Source organism: Monomorium pharaonis, chromosome 1 (genome assembly GCF_013373865.1).
Source record: "Monomorium pharaonis isolate MP-MQ-018 chromosome 1, ASM1337386v2, whole genome shotgun sequence".
Taxonomy (NCBI): Eukaryota; Metazoa; Arthropoda; class Insecta; order Hymenoptera; family Formicidae; genus Monomorium; species Monomorium pharaonis.
Genome location: NC_050467.1, coordinates 10,581,551 through 10,594,704, shown reverse-complemented (window position 1 = coordinate 10,594,704; position 13,154 = coordinate 10,581,551). Strand labels below are relative to the sequence as shown.

At 40.0% G+C, this 13,154-nt stretch overlaps 1 long non-coding RNA gene across 1 annotated transcript; it reads right to left on the bottom strand.

The window, feature by feature from the left end:
* Window positions 1-9,446: 9,446 nt before the first annotated feature.
* On the bottom strand, window positions 9,447-12,789 carry LOC105839345. The gene is made up of 3 exons (XR_003625495.2): window positions 12,256-12,789; window positions 11,898-12,171; window positions 9,447-11,803 (listed from the first exon to the last, which is right to left on the bottom strand). It is a non-coding gene; the product is annotated as a protein ANTAGONIST OF LIKE HETEROCHROMATIN PROTEIN 1 (long non-coding RNA).
* Window positions 12,790-13,154: the final 365 nt, after the last annotated feature.

The window sequence follows — 13,154 nt, the reverse complement described above, 5'->3', positions numbered from 1 at the left end:
ACTCTATATCTTCCGGAATGCCGACCCGCAGATCCAGCGATCGCTCCAAAACACCCGCCGAGCGGACGAAGAAATCATTCAGACTGTTAACCGAACATGAAAGTAAGCTAACATCTTTGGCTTTTAACAATCCTAGATGACGCAGTTGGCTCCAGGTTTCCGATGGTTTTCCAGGCCTTTCGAATATACGGAGATAGTATTCACTCTTCGCTTTCCGAACCAAATTTTGAACATGATTCCGCAGAGTTTTGAATTTAAGATGGCTCGCAACATTTCTCCTCCTGCGCATGTGAGTATGAACAGACGTGTTCGTTATCGTTCCGTATTCTTTCGATGCTTTCTGCCGCTTTTTGCCATTCGGGGCCATTTTGGTTGCAGATCTCATGTCAAGGGCTATCTAGCTTGACCCCTCTCACTTCTCTGGTCACTTTCATCAGGTATTTTTGCATTTTATCGGCGATTTCTCGGTCTCGACTTATCGATATTTCTGGTGACTGTCGATCGTTGTCGGTTGCGGTCGGTGCCCCGGAGCCTCGTCATTGTTTACATCGCAAAGTCTCGGCCTACCAACACCACTGTCGCCGTATCCGTGAGGCCGCACAATCAGCTGCGCGTGTGTATACCGCTGTCAACGTGCGATATGATGCTTTCCTGCGGTGCGTGCAAAAGATTCATTGCTGCTGCCGATGCATTGTACTGTGAGAGAAGGCCGAAACACCTCTATCATGCGGATTGCGCCCGCCCCTCTGGTGAGTCTTTCGATTCTGCGAGTCCGTCGGATGTCGCAGAGCTCCTCTGCCCCATCTGTAAGATGAGTAGGCTCATGGAGCGGGTCTCTCGCGCCTCCCCGTATCCTGGCGTCGCCGGCGCGGCGGGTGATTTGCCCGCACCTACGGGGGCGGGCTCGTTCGATGGACAGATCTTCGCACTCCTTGAAAGGATGGCTAGTATCGAGACCAGGCTTGACGACCTATCTTCTATCCGGGGGTAGCTCTCTTCGCTCGAGACACAACTGCAGAGGATTACTACCTCTTTGACCGACCTATTCGCCAAAACTGATGCGCTCGCCACAAAAACGGACACTCATTCCGCCTTATTGCTCGAAATTAGAGAAGATCAGAACAGCCTTGCCGACCGAATAAGGGCGCTTGAGGTTAGGCCCCCCTCTTACCGATCTGGAGATCAAGCGGGGGGGGGGGGACCTCGTGGCGCGCCTGGAGGCCCTCGAGCGGGATAAACTGAGCTGTGAGCTAATAATCTTTGGGGTCAAAAATCTACCTGATGAAAACCTGCATTCCACTCTCGCCGATATTGCCGCCGCTCTGAGTATTACCGTTTCACCGGGGGACATCGTGTCTTGCTTCCGGATTCCAGCCAGACCTGATCATCCCCGCCCAATCGTTGTTGTGCTCTCCTCCAGAGAAGTTAGGAACCGCTGGATTGACGCAAAGAGGGTCAGGGGCATCCTCGACGGCTCCGTTGTCTCCGTGCTGCTTGCTGGCTTTAGAATTGAGGTGAATAAGCTGCCCGCCTCCCTCAAGATTACTCTCAGCGCGGCCAGGCGCGCGTCGGGGGAGGGGCGTCTGTCCCGCGTCTGGGTTCGGGATGGCGTTATTCGCGTGAAGCGTCACCCTTCAGCCTCACCGATCAAGCTCCGTCATCTCGAGCATCTTCGGGAAATCATTTCCGCGGCTCCCCCATCTGAGGCTTCGACCGCCGTTTCTCCTGCTGCGCCGATCGCGTCAATCGCCTCCGCTTCGGCCCCACGCACCGCTGTGGGCGCTCCGCTTGCCCTATCGACACCGGACGGTTTCGTGCCCCCTCTCGGAGAGGGACTACGTTCCCTGGATCGGGCCTCTGTGTCCACGGCGACCTCTTATCCGCTTGTGCCCCTGCCGCGTCCTCTCGCCAGCCTGCGCCCTCGGCTGGGGCTTCTCGTCCGCCCGCATCGTCTGCCGCGCGCAAAGCTATTTCTAACCGGCGGGGCGTTGCGCCTGACCTCCCTCCGTGCTGCGCTCTTCTCGTGGAGGGCCTCTACGTCTCTGCCACGTCAATTGCCAATCTCTCCTCCCTTACTTTGACGAATTTGTGATCTTTTTCTCACGCGAATCGTTTTACATTATTGCCATGTCCGAGACTTGGCTCAAGCCACACGTGCCTGATGGAATGGTGGATCTTCTCGGCTACCTGCTTGTCAGGTCCGATAGACTGGGCAAGAGGGGGGGGGGCGGAGGGATTGGCTTGTATGTTCGTCATGGTCTGAGCGTTCGCGTCCTGGCCTCGTCTCCTGGACATTACTGTTCCCAACCGGAGTATATGATAGTGAGTGTTTCGTCGGTGGGACGCGGACCTCTTCTACTGGCTGTGGTATACCGCCCTCCCAAGGTGGGCCACCTTGACGTCTTTCAGTCAGATTTTAAGAGGCTTCATTCCTCCTTCTCTGCCGCAGTGGTCATTGGCGATTTTAATATAGATCTAAACCGCAACTCCCATGATTCCAACTTCCTCTCTGATTTCTGCCACAGTAACCATCTTTATCTCATTCCCTTCTCCAACACTCACCACACTGCTTCCTTACATACGCGCATTGATCATTGTCTGGTCAGTGATGGCTCCCTCATCAGTTTCTTTTCCCAACAGCCTATCCCTTTCCTCTCTTGCCACGAGCTAATCGAGGTCACGCTGGATCTGCTCATCCACCGCACTCCTCCACGCGCTATTACGGTTCGCGATTATTTCTGCTTCAACCTTGACTCTTTCCTTAACTCCCTGGCCAGCTCAAACTGGTCTGCCATCTACCACTCCTCGTCCCTCGATTCGAGCGTGTCTCTCTTTACCGGGCTCCTTCTAAATGCACGTGATCGTCATGTCCCTCTCCGATCTTTTACAGCAAAGAGACCCCCTGTTCCCTGGCTTGACTCCTCGATCAAGGATCTCATGCGCAAGCGCGATGCTGCGCGGAGATCACTCCTCTCCTACCCCTATCCTGCAAACCGTGAGATATTTCGTGTCTTGCGCAACACAGTGAAACGGCGCATTGCCTCGGCCAGAGACTCATACTTGAGACGACGCCTCAACTCTGCGACCAGTTCCTCCCGTCTCTGGGCTGAACTCCGCTCCTTAGGACTTACCAAACCCAAATCCTCCCCTCCACCGTCCACCTTTACACCTGAGCAGCTTAATCTGTCCTTCATCTCGGTATCCTCCTTCTTCCGCCCTGCCCTTACTTCCTGCCCCTCTTCCATTCCTGTTTTCCACTTAAGTTCCAACTCCCTCCCGCTTTCGACTCCTCCTTGTTCTATTTCTTCCACATCACTCCCGATATACTGCATCGCGCTCTCCTCAGATATAAATCCAATGTTGTCGGACCGGACGATGTCACTCGCCAACTGCTCCTCGACAGCCTCCCCGAGGACATCACCTTCCCCGTAATTCTCAAACTTCTGGACTAGTTTGCCTCCTACCTTTCTGGCATCGATCGCAGTGCGTGCGCGGGAGCAACGGCTATTCTTCCTGGGCATCGCACAGTGGGGCGAACAATGTAAATTGCGGGACATAAGTATTAAAAAATGAAAGTGTGAATTTTAATACGTTATCATCTAAATTGTTTAGTAGAATACTTCTATTTTTCTTTTCTATATTGTAAATTGCATCGTAGTTAACAGATAAAAATCTACAGTCTGTCGAAATAAAATTATTCGCACGTTTGCGTAATTGTACCATAATGCGCCATCCGATTCAATTCTAAGACACTTATACAAATATGTTTCTTTTTTAAAATAAATTATAATATCAACTTTGTATTACTATATAAAGTTATTATCTTGCACAATTTTATACAGATATTCATTTTTTTATCTTTATATATCATTTTTCTTTATTGGTCATTTTAATCATATGGATATATGACATTTATTAAGGGTTATAAAAAAATGTTAATATTTGTTAGTTCCACACCATACATTTTACAAAAGTGTATACCCAAGACTATGTAAATACGTAAAGATCAGGTGCCTATAAGTGCCTATTTACAATATACAGGGTGTACAAAAAGTCGTGGGACCCTTTAATATTTTGAAAAATATACATTTTCGTGAAAAATGTTTCAAACAAAAATTGTATAGTCTGAAGGGAGACACATAATGGTAAAATTATTTTTTGAAAAAACTCAATTTTTTTAAGTTATATGGAGGTTATTTCCATTTTTTAATAGAATTGTACAATTTTTTTACATAATATGACAATTATTTTACATATAAAACTATTAAGGTAGAATTATCGAAAAATCAATAATTTACGAAATATTTTCTACTTTATTCTGTTATTTTTCGACATAAAATATAAAATACCTCGTAAACTATTGAATTTTGATAACTGTACCTTAATGCTTTTATGCACTGGATAATGAGAAAAATCAATTAGTATAAAAAAAATGCATATTTGTTTTCAAAAAAATTATGCAACTTACAACATGCTACACACACACGCACACACACGCACACGCACACACACACACGAACGCACATATACACACAGTAACAAAAATTTACTTTTATTAGGTAATTTTTCCTTTCTGGTACAAGATTCTTGGTTTAAGGTATTTACAAGAGCATTTACATACATATATTATAATTAATAAAATCCTTGCTTAAAAAAAGGTATGTTAAATCGATACTCGAATGTATCGAAAATCCTCTCGAAAACTTCAAAATTTGTCATTCTTTTTGCGACTCTTTTGCGATATGTGTCAAGGTTATTTATCTAATTTAAAAAAAAAATAAAAAGCTAACTAGCGCGCATGACTGTCATGTCTATTATAATAAATAATTAAAATATAAAATTTTTTAAATATATTATACTATACTTTATAAAAAAACACAGATATTATGTCTCATCTTAATTCTAAATAATGCTAAATAGGAAATAAAAAATGACTTTACATTTTCGTTCTTATAATTTAGGAATTTAGAAATATAAAGAAAAAAACACTTTAAATATAACAAACATGTTATTATTCTATATGTGTATTCAAGATGTGAATAAAATATTCTTAAAAATCTAAAATGGACAACGAAGATAGTTCAATGTTTCATAATCTCAATGCTTTGCCTTACTGTGGTCGGTCTGTAGCGGATCTAATAATAATTTTTTGAATTTTTACAATCTCCTGCTCACGCAAACTGCCCGCGCAGTTTACATTCGTTTTTTCTCATCCATTTATTATATCAGAAACAACATTTAATGCAAATTTAATCAAATTTTGGTCTCACTCATATGTATCTTATTAACTCAAGGCCGTAATTAAAAATTAAATTGATTTCAATTTTCGTTTTTTGTTTAAAAAAATATTATATATTGATTTTGATTTCATATACTAAAAATACACTAATCGTACATCATTTACGTCAAATTTTAAGCCATTCCATTGAAAAATATGGAAATTATAAGCAAATGTCCCAAAAATGATGCGTTCGCCCCACTGTGCATCGGTCCCCGCGGGCGTCCCTCAGGGATCGGTGCTCGGCCCGCTATTATTCAACATCTTTGTCAACGACCTCCGCCACTCCATAACTCACTGTCACTATCTCTATGCTGACGATCTCCAAATTTACATCCACTTTCCTCCTTGTGACCTTGAGATCGCCATGGGCAAGGTCAGAGAGGACATAGCGGCCATCGAGCGCTGGTCGCTCAGCAATGGCCTGGTGTTAAACCCCTCCAAAACCAAGGCGCTCATGCTGGGCAGCGCTCGATTCGTCAATTCCATCCGCGCCAACCCTGCGTTAAATCTTCACCTTAGCGGCGCACCAATTGAATTTATCGAACATGCGTCAAATCTGGGCGTACGCATCTCCAATGCCCTAAATTGGTCGGAGCAGGTTAGCACCATTTTCAGCAGGGTCAATGGTGCCTTGTGGAGATTGAAACACCATCGAGGTTGCCTCTCCACCGCTCTACGCACGCGACTGGTGTCCTCTGATCTTCTCCTTGTTTGACTACTGCTCTGCGGTTCTCACCGACTTGACGGGACAACAGCGACTCAAACTTCAGCGAGTAATGAATGCGTGCGTGCGTTTCATTTTCGGTCTGCGCAGGGACGATCATGTGTCCTGCTACTACAGTGCCCTGGGGTGGCTGCCTGCCGATGGCAGAAGGGCTTACATCTTAGGAAGTCTTCTCTACAACATTTTCCATTCCGGCCGTCCTCCCTACCTTTCATGTAACTTTCACCACTACACTCCTGGCCATACCACCTCGCGCGCCTCTCCACATGACCTTGCCATTCCATTCTGCTGAACCTCCACTTTCCAAAAGTCTTTCCTTTATACCGCAAGCTCCCTTTGGAATTTGCTTTCCGTCCACATCAGAGCTTCCGATTCTACTTCCTTCCGGCGTGAGCTCTTCAGTCATCTGCGGCGGCACGGGTTGTCCGCCCTGTCTCGGGGGTAGCTGTTGCGCCCTCACCTTCATTCCAACTTCAGTCCGTCGCGCCCAACTCCTGGGCACGACGCCTCGTCCCTGCGTCGACAGTTTTGCTAGTGTATCTTTATTATGCGTTACCCGTGTACCAATATGTCCGCTTCTCTCATTCCTATAGCTATGCGCCAATCACGCTTCAACATGCTCCGCGCTATCATTTCGTCTGCATGTCACCTTACAATCTATTAATTATCATCATACGTTTATATTTTGTTACGCGCCATCTTCGTATTACATTTTGTCAACCACAATTCTCACGCTATATTATTGTTATGCGCCAATCATTTCATTATGTCTTGCGTAACCGGCTCTTTTGCTCGTCACTCTACAGATTACCAAAAACTGGCACATTCTCGGCGTTACTCGTGTTGCCGCCCCTCCCCCGCGACTTTTGTACCTCGTAATACATTTTCTTTTTTCGCTCTCGTTACTACACACTTTAATTATTAGATTGTTTGTCATAGCGTACTGTACTAGTTTATAATCTTGTTCTGTTATGACATTTCCGAATCTCTTACCAATGTACTATGCCTAATCACGTTCTTAGAGAGTTCTACCCTAGAACGGCAATAAATGCATTATTTATCTATCTATTTATCTCCTGCGCCATAACCGTCTTGCTTTATTTCTCTTCTTCATTGCGTCTCTCAGGTCACTGGTGATCCATGGGGCAGGCAGATTTTCTGCAGTAATCCTTTTGATTAATGCATGTTTATCGTACGTCTCAAGCAGTGCTCTGTTCAATATTTCCACCTTTTGATCTAAATTGTTAATTATAAATAACTGAGACCAATTAAATTCCGCCAAATCAGCAAGGAACTCCGACTCTGGAAACTGCCTGTAATCTCTGCAGATGATCTGTCTCCTCGCTCGTCTCTGAAAAGTTATCTTATATTTAATGTATATTAGATCATGCGCAGATAAAAACTCGACTGCCTCTTGTCCTAACTCAATTAATTTAGCCTGGTCATCAATGATACACAGATCAAGCCACGTAACGGAATGCCTTAAATGATGCGTTGTCTGAAAAGGGACAAGATATAGGTTGGAAGACACGATAAAATTTCTCAACTGCGCGCTGTCATATGAGGCCGCTGTCATGTCCGCATAAAAATCGCCCATTATAATAGAATGGCGGTAGCTGGTCTGAAAATCTAGAAAGAGATTCTTGAATTCTTGAAGATGTTAGGTGGTCTATAGACAACAGCAAACAGAAGTTTTGATGTGCTATCTAGAGAGATCTTCGCGATAATAAATTCAGGTTTGCTACAGTATCTGCTCTCCGATTTGGCAATGACAGACACTCTAAAATTGTTTGAAATATAAAAAGCTACACCACCTCCGTGCCTCCCGACCCTGTCGACCCTGGAAAGAGAATAACCTCTCAGGTCAACCATCGCATCCGACACTTCCGGTCGTAGCCATGTTTCCGACATGCAGATAATTTGAAAGGCACCTCTTTTGAAAAAGTCCTGAAATTCGTCCAAGTGTGCAACCAACGACTGGCAATTTACGTGACAGATCCTGAGATATTCAAACTTCGCCATGGTTTATAAAAGAGAGTTTGTCCTTGATTTTTCTCGCTCAAATAGGGCACTTGTTTACATCAGTAGCAGAGTGGTTTATATCGTCCGTTGAATCATTTCTCGAGCGTAGACAATTTAAGCATTTAGGCTTGGATGCTTTAGCCGTGCAGTTTCTCGTCTCGTGACCCTCCGCACAATGTCCGCATGCAGGAACTCCTTTACAATCATTCGCAATGTGACCGAAAGTCAAGCATCTGTAGCACTGCAAAATCCTGACATGATCAGCGAAAGTGCACGCCAAGTATCTCAAATAGATGCGGCCAACTTTGTATAACACTATGCGAACCTCGGGGGGAACCTCAAGAACACAACTGACCCATCTCCTGTCGGGCTTGGGGGGAAACTTATAAACAAATTTTACCCCAGAACCTGCATCAATTCCACCCAGATTTTGTGCAACAAACTCCTTGACAATGTCTTCCTTCGTCATCTCCGCCGGCACACCGTGAACAATAAGTCTCGGGTTGATTTTGATATATTCCACTACTTTTAATCCTGCTTTGATAAGGCCAGGATTGACCTTAATTTTATTCAAGTCCGGTTTAATAGCTTCAATTCTTATGCCGTTGTTTGGTCCAGGAGTTATCTTGCTGACTTTAAGCCCGCAGTCTGCCGGCCTAAGTGTGGGTCTACAACCTTGCTTTAATATGTTGTAAGCCCTAAGGCGCAGTACGTAAGTGACGTTAGGTCCGGGCGTAACAATGTTTTAAGTCGAATTACGTAGGGCGGAAAGGAAATGGTCAAATCAATTTTTTAACGCTAAAGTTAAAAGCATAGAGCTCAATACATCATCACGAGCGGAAAGTGTTTTGATGCGACGTTTCACAATTTGTGGAAAAAATGGAGCGATGGTATAAACAAAAATGTTTCTGAAGACATTGTACATATTAATGACGAAGCCTTGGCCGCTCTTGTGAAGAGCAATCCATATTTATACAATAAAAAGCATAAAGATTTCAAAAATGTTGAAATAAAAAAGGATGCATGGAAAGTCATTAGTACATGTTGTAGTGCAACTTCTGGCACGTATTTTCTATATTTCTATTTTTCTATATATAAATTATTGACTATCTATGTCTTAAATATGTAATTAAATTTAGGTTAGGGTTAAGTTAGATGTTTTACATATCCATGGTATAATGTCAGGTTCACTATAACCTTTAACATATTGAAAAATTATTGATTTCAGGAGAAGAAGCAGAAAATAGATGGAACCAACTTCGAAACCAGTTGGGAAGAAAGTTGCGGGAGACCAAACGTAAACCGCCTAGTGGTTCTGGAGGTGGAGCGAAAATGACCACTTGGGATTTAATGCCAGCCATGTCCTTTCTCATACTTCACATTGAACATAGAAGGTAAATAAAATTCTTATAATTCTCATATGGTACAAAAAGATTCTTTATTTTACTGAGTGTAAGTCATAAAAGATATACTGTGTAGAATGCAGAAAAAAAAGAATACGTTGGAAAAGATTTCTTTTCCATTGTATATAATATATAACTTAAAAAATTGTTGTTGTTGAACATAACATCATTTACTCAGTACTTGTATAACTTACAATTTTCTCTACATATTAAAGTATGCCCTAATTTTAATTTTAAAAATTTTTTTGGCAGAACTCAAGGTTCCATGACTATCTCAAATAATTCTGGATCGTCAACACCATCAAGCGGGTCATCTTCAAACTCTCCAAATTTTCTGATATCACCATCACCATCTTCACTCGATTCAGTGAGTGACGAAATATCAACGGAGTACGATGCAGAAAGAAACACATGCAGTTCCTCGCCTGTAAAAATTGTACCGGATGATTTGGACTATGTTCTTATTGACGTGACAAACAATGATGGTGATAAGAAAAAACAATTATATAAAAGTGATGAAAAAAATGCTGGATTTCCGTCCAAGAAATAAAAACTGCTGTCCCGTCATTGGATACATTTTCTCAACAGAAGAAGAATAAAGAGAATAATCTAAAATTGCTGATTGCAAAGTTTTCGTCTGCCATCCAATCTATGGCGACATGTTTCACACAGGATACTCTAAATGAAGTAAAAAAAGAAAAGAATATGCACCCTTTTGTTGTTGCTATAGAAACAGCATTTGAAAAGGTTTCAGCTGAAATGGAAATGGAATGTTTTATGGCTATTATGAATGTTATCAGCAAATATCAAAAATAGGTAAACTTGTACTATCAACTATATTTACACGTCACTCTTAATCGGGTTTAATAATAGTTGCTGCAGTTGTAAGGTAGTGGCCAATCATAACCGTTCCATTCTTCAGAGTTTCAGAGGAATGGCTATGATTAGCCAGTCTTAGAACTACGAATATTATAAAATCCAATTAAAAGTGACGTGTAAACATATAGTCATCGATGAATACGTTTCCATTCCAAAGAACCTTGATTATAAAATCAAAAGTCAATGTTTTTTATAAATTTGTTTTTTAATTATGTTATACAAGAATACATTTTTAGTTTTTTAGTGAACATAATCGTTCCTATAATAAATGTTAATTATGTCATAATTTTATTTTAGCAAGAATATTAATAATATTCTTGAAGTTTTATATCTTTATAAAAAAGTAGCAGCTAATCAGAACTCGCACTGCTAGTAACTTATTATAATTTTACTACTTTCCTTAATAAGCTTATTCTCAGCGAGAATTCTGATTGGCTTCTGCTTTTTTACTTTCTGATTTTCTACCAAAGTGTGATTTCTTTTTAAAGATGTCAATCCAAAGAACTATTTGTTTTTATTTTTAATTGTTATACAACTTTCTTTTTAGAGTAAACAGAATTGTTTCTACAGTAAATATTAATTATGAAATAATTTTTATTTTAATAATAATTAATATTATTAATCTTTTAAGGGTATTATTTTAAAGAACCTTAACTAAAATTTCAAAAGATTAATTAATTTTTCTAATTTTTAAAATTTTTCATTATATTATGCAAAAGTATAGTATTTATTTTGTTAATAAACAAAATTGTTTCTACTAAAAATGTTAATTCGTAATAAAAATTAATATCTGTTATGATTAGTAATCTTTATGTTGACATATACTGTGATTTTTATTTTAGTATATAGATATAGCAATAATAGTATAAAAATAGTATGTTTACAAGTATTGTGATGTATAGTTCCATGTTTTTTCCAATGTTTTATTATACAAAGTTTATTACACAAATTAAAAAAAAATTATATTTAATAAAGATATTGAAATTGTTTTAGAAAAAAAATGCTAATTATTATATTATATTATAATGTAATAATTATAATATACATTATAAATAAACTATATATATATTTTTTTATAAATTATTATAATATAATAATGATAAAACATTATTTAATCTAAATAAAATATAAACTAAGGCATATTTACATCAAAACCTCTGTAAACAGTTTGCCACTGCCAAGGCACCCTTCCTCACTCAAAGAATATTCTGCGATTGTGTCTCTGATGAATTGCAACTACTGCACCTCTGTTTGTTCCTAATCGACCAATATTCTGGAGGTAGTTACAAAAAGGATCTCTCCGCCATTCACCAGGTACTATATTATAATTATCATCTTCATGATCCACATATGAAGGTGGGCAATATTGTTTGAATCCTTGCTGGTGTTCTTCTCTTTTTATAACAAAGTTATGAAGACACACTGTAGCAAGAATAATGCTTTCACTGTTATGAGGATGGTGAGCCAAAAAAAGTGGTGCATAAAACTCGCCACCTATTAGAATTAAAATAAAAATAAATATGATTAAGTTACTTAATTGTCTTTATATAATAGTTCATTGTCAATACTATTATGTTAAAGGAAATACCTTGATGTTAAAATTTCAAAAGCATTCTCGATTGTGAGTCTTGCACGAGATTGCCTGTAATTAAATATTCGATGTGCCTCGCCTAGGAGATTTCTTCTTGGGTATGGTCTTATTAAGTCGGTGCGTAATGGGAATGCTTCATCGCCAACAAGAAAGTAGGGAACAAACACATTACTACCAGGCAACCGTTCTGGATCTGGGAAATTAAGAGATCCTTCCTCCATGGCTATACCTAATGCAGAGGAACTGAAAATACTGCTGTCTGGAAGAAATCCTAAAAAATTGTTGAAGTTAATTATTAATAAGAAACAATCAAATTATGAAAAAAAGGTCATTTTTCTACTATATTACAACGTACCATAGTTTCCTACTTCTATCCATGTAAAGCAATATTTGCTGTCACAGAGTGCCATCAATACAAAGCTAAAATATTGTTTATAATTGAAGAATTGGGAGCCACATTTTGGTGGACATTATAATCTGATGTGCTTCCCATCTAAAGCTCCACAACAGTTTGGTAAATTCCATCTTGACCAGTATCCATCTGCTATGCGTTTCCATTCTATCGTAGAAGGTGGTGCTAAATGAGTATCCTTTAAACACTTCCATATAGCTTCACATATCTCTCGAATCACCTCGTATGCAGTAGATTTGCCTATCTTCCAATAATTTGATAAACTAACAATACTAATGCCAGATACTAAGTAACTAAAAACCAATATACAATTTATATAATAACAAAATAAAAAACAAAATACAAAAAAGTAGTCGCAAATGGAATACAACATACCTAAGTGTGATAGCTAAACGAAATTCTAGAGTTAAAAACTCTCTATAATTACGTTTTTGAATATCATCTGTGATGATTGTTAAAAGTTCTTCAAATTGTTCAACTGTTAGTCGCGTAAATCGGAAAAACTTTTCATGATCTGTATGTTTGTATCTTAAAAAAACAGTCTCATACGCTCCCAATTGCCCACGCTCCAGAATTAAAGGGTGCACCCACCAACGCCGACTACCGAATTTTTTTAGTCGCTTTAAATATAAATAGAGTTCAAGCATAAATATATTTTCAACACACGCAAGGATAAATAAACGTTTTCATTTATTGTATTTTATTATTTGCGGCATTATCTCTTCGTAATGTAAATAAGGTTAAGGAAAGCACACACTTTTCTACGAGAAAGTAAACATTATGCATTATGCGTTATGCGTTATGGAATTAGACGTATAGATATTGTGGACTATTGTCTTTAA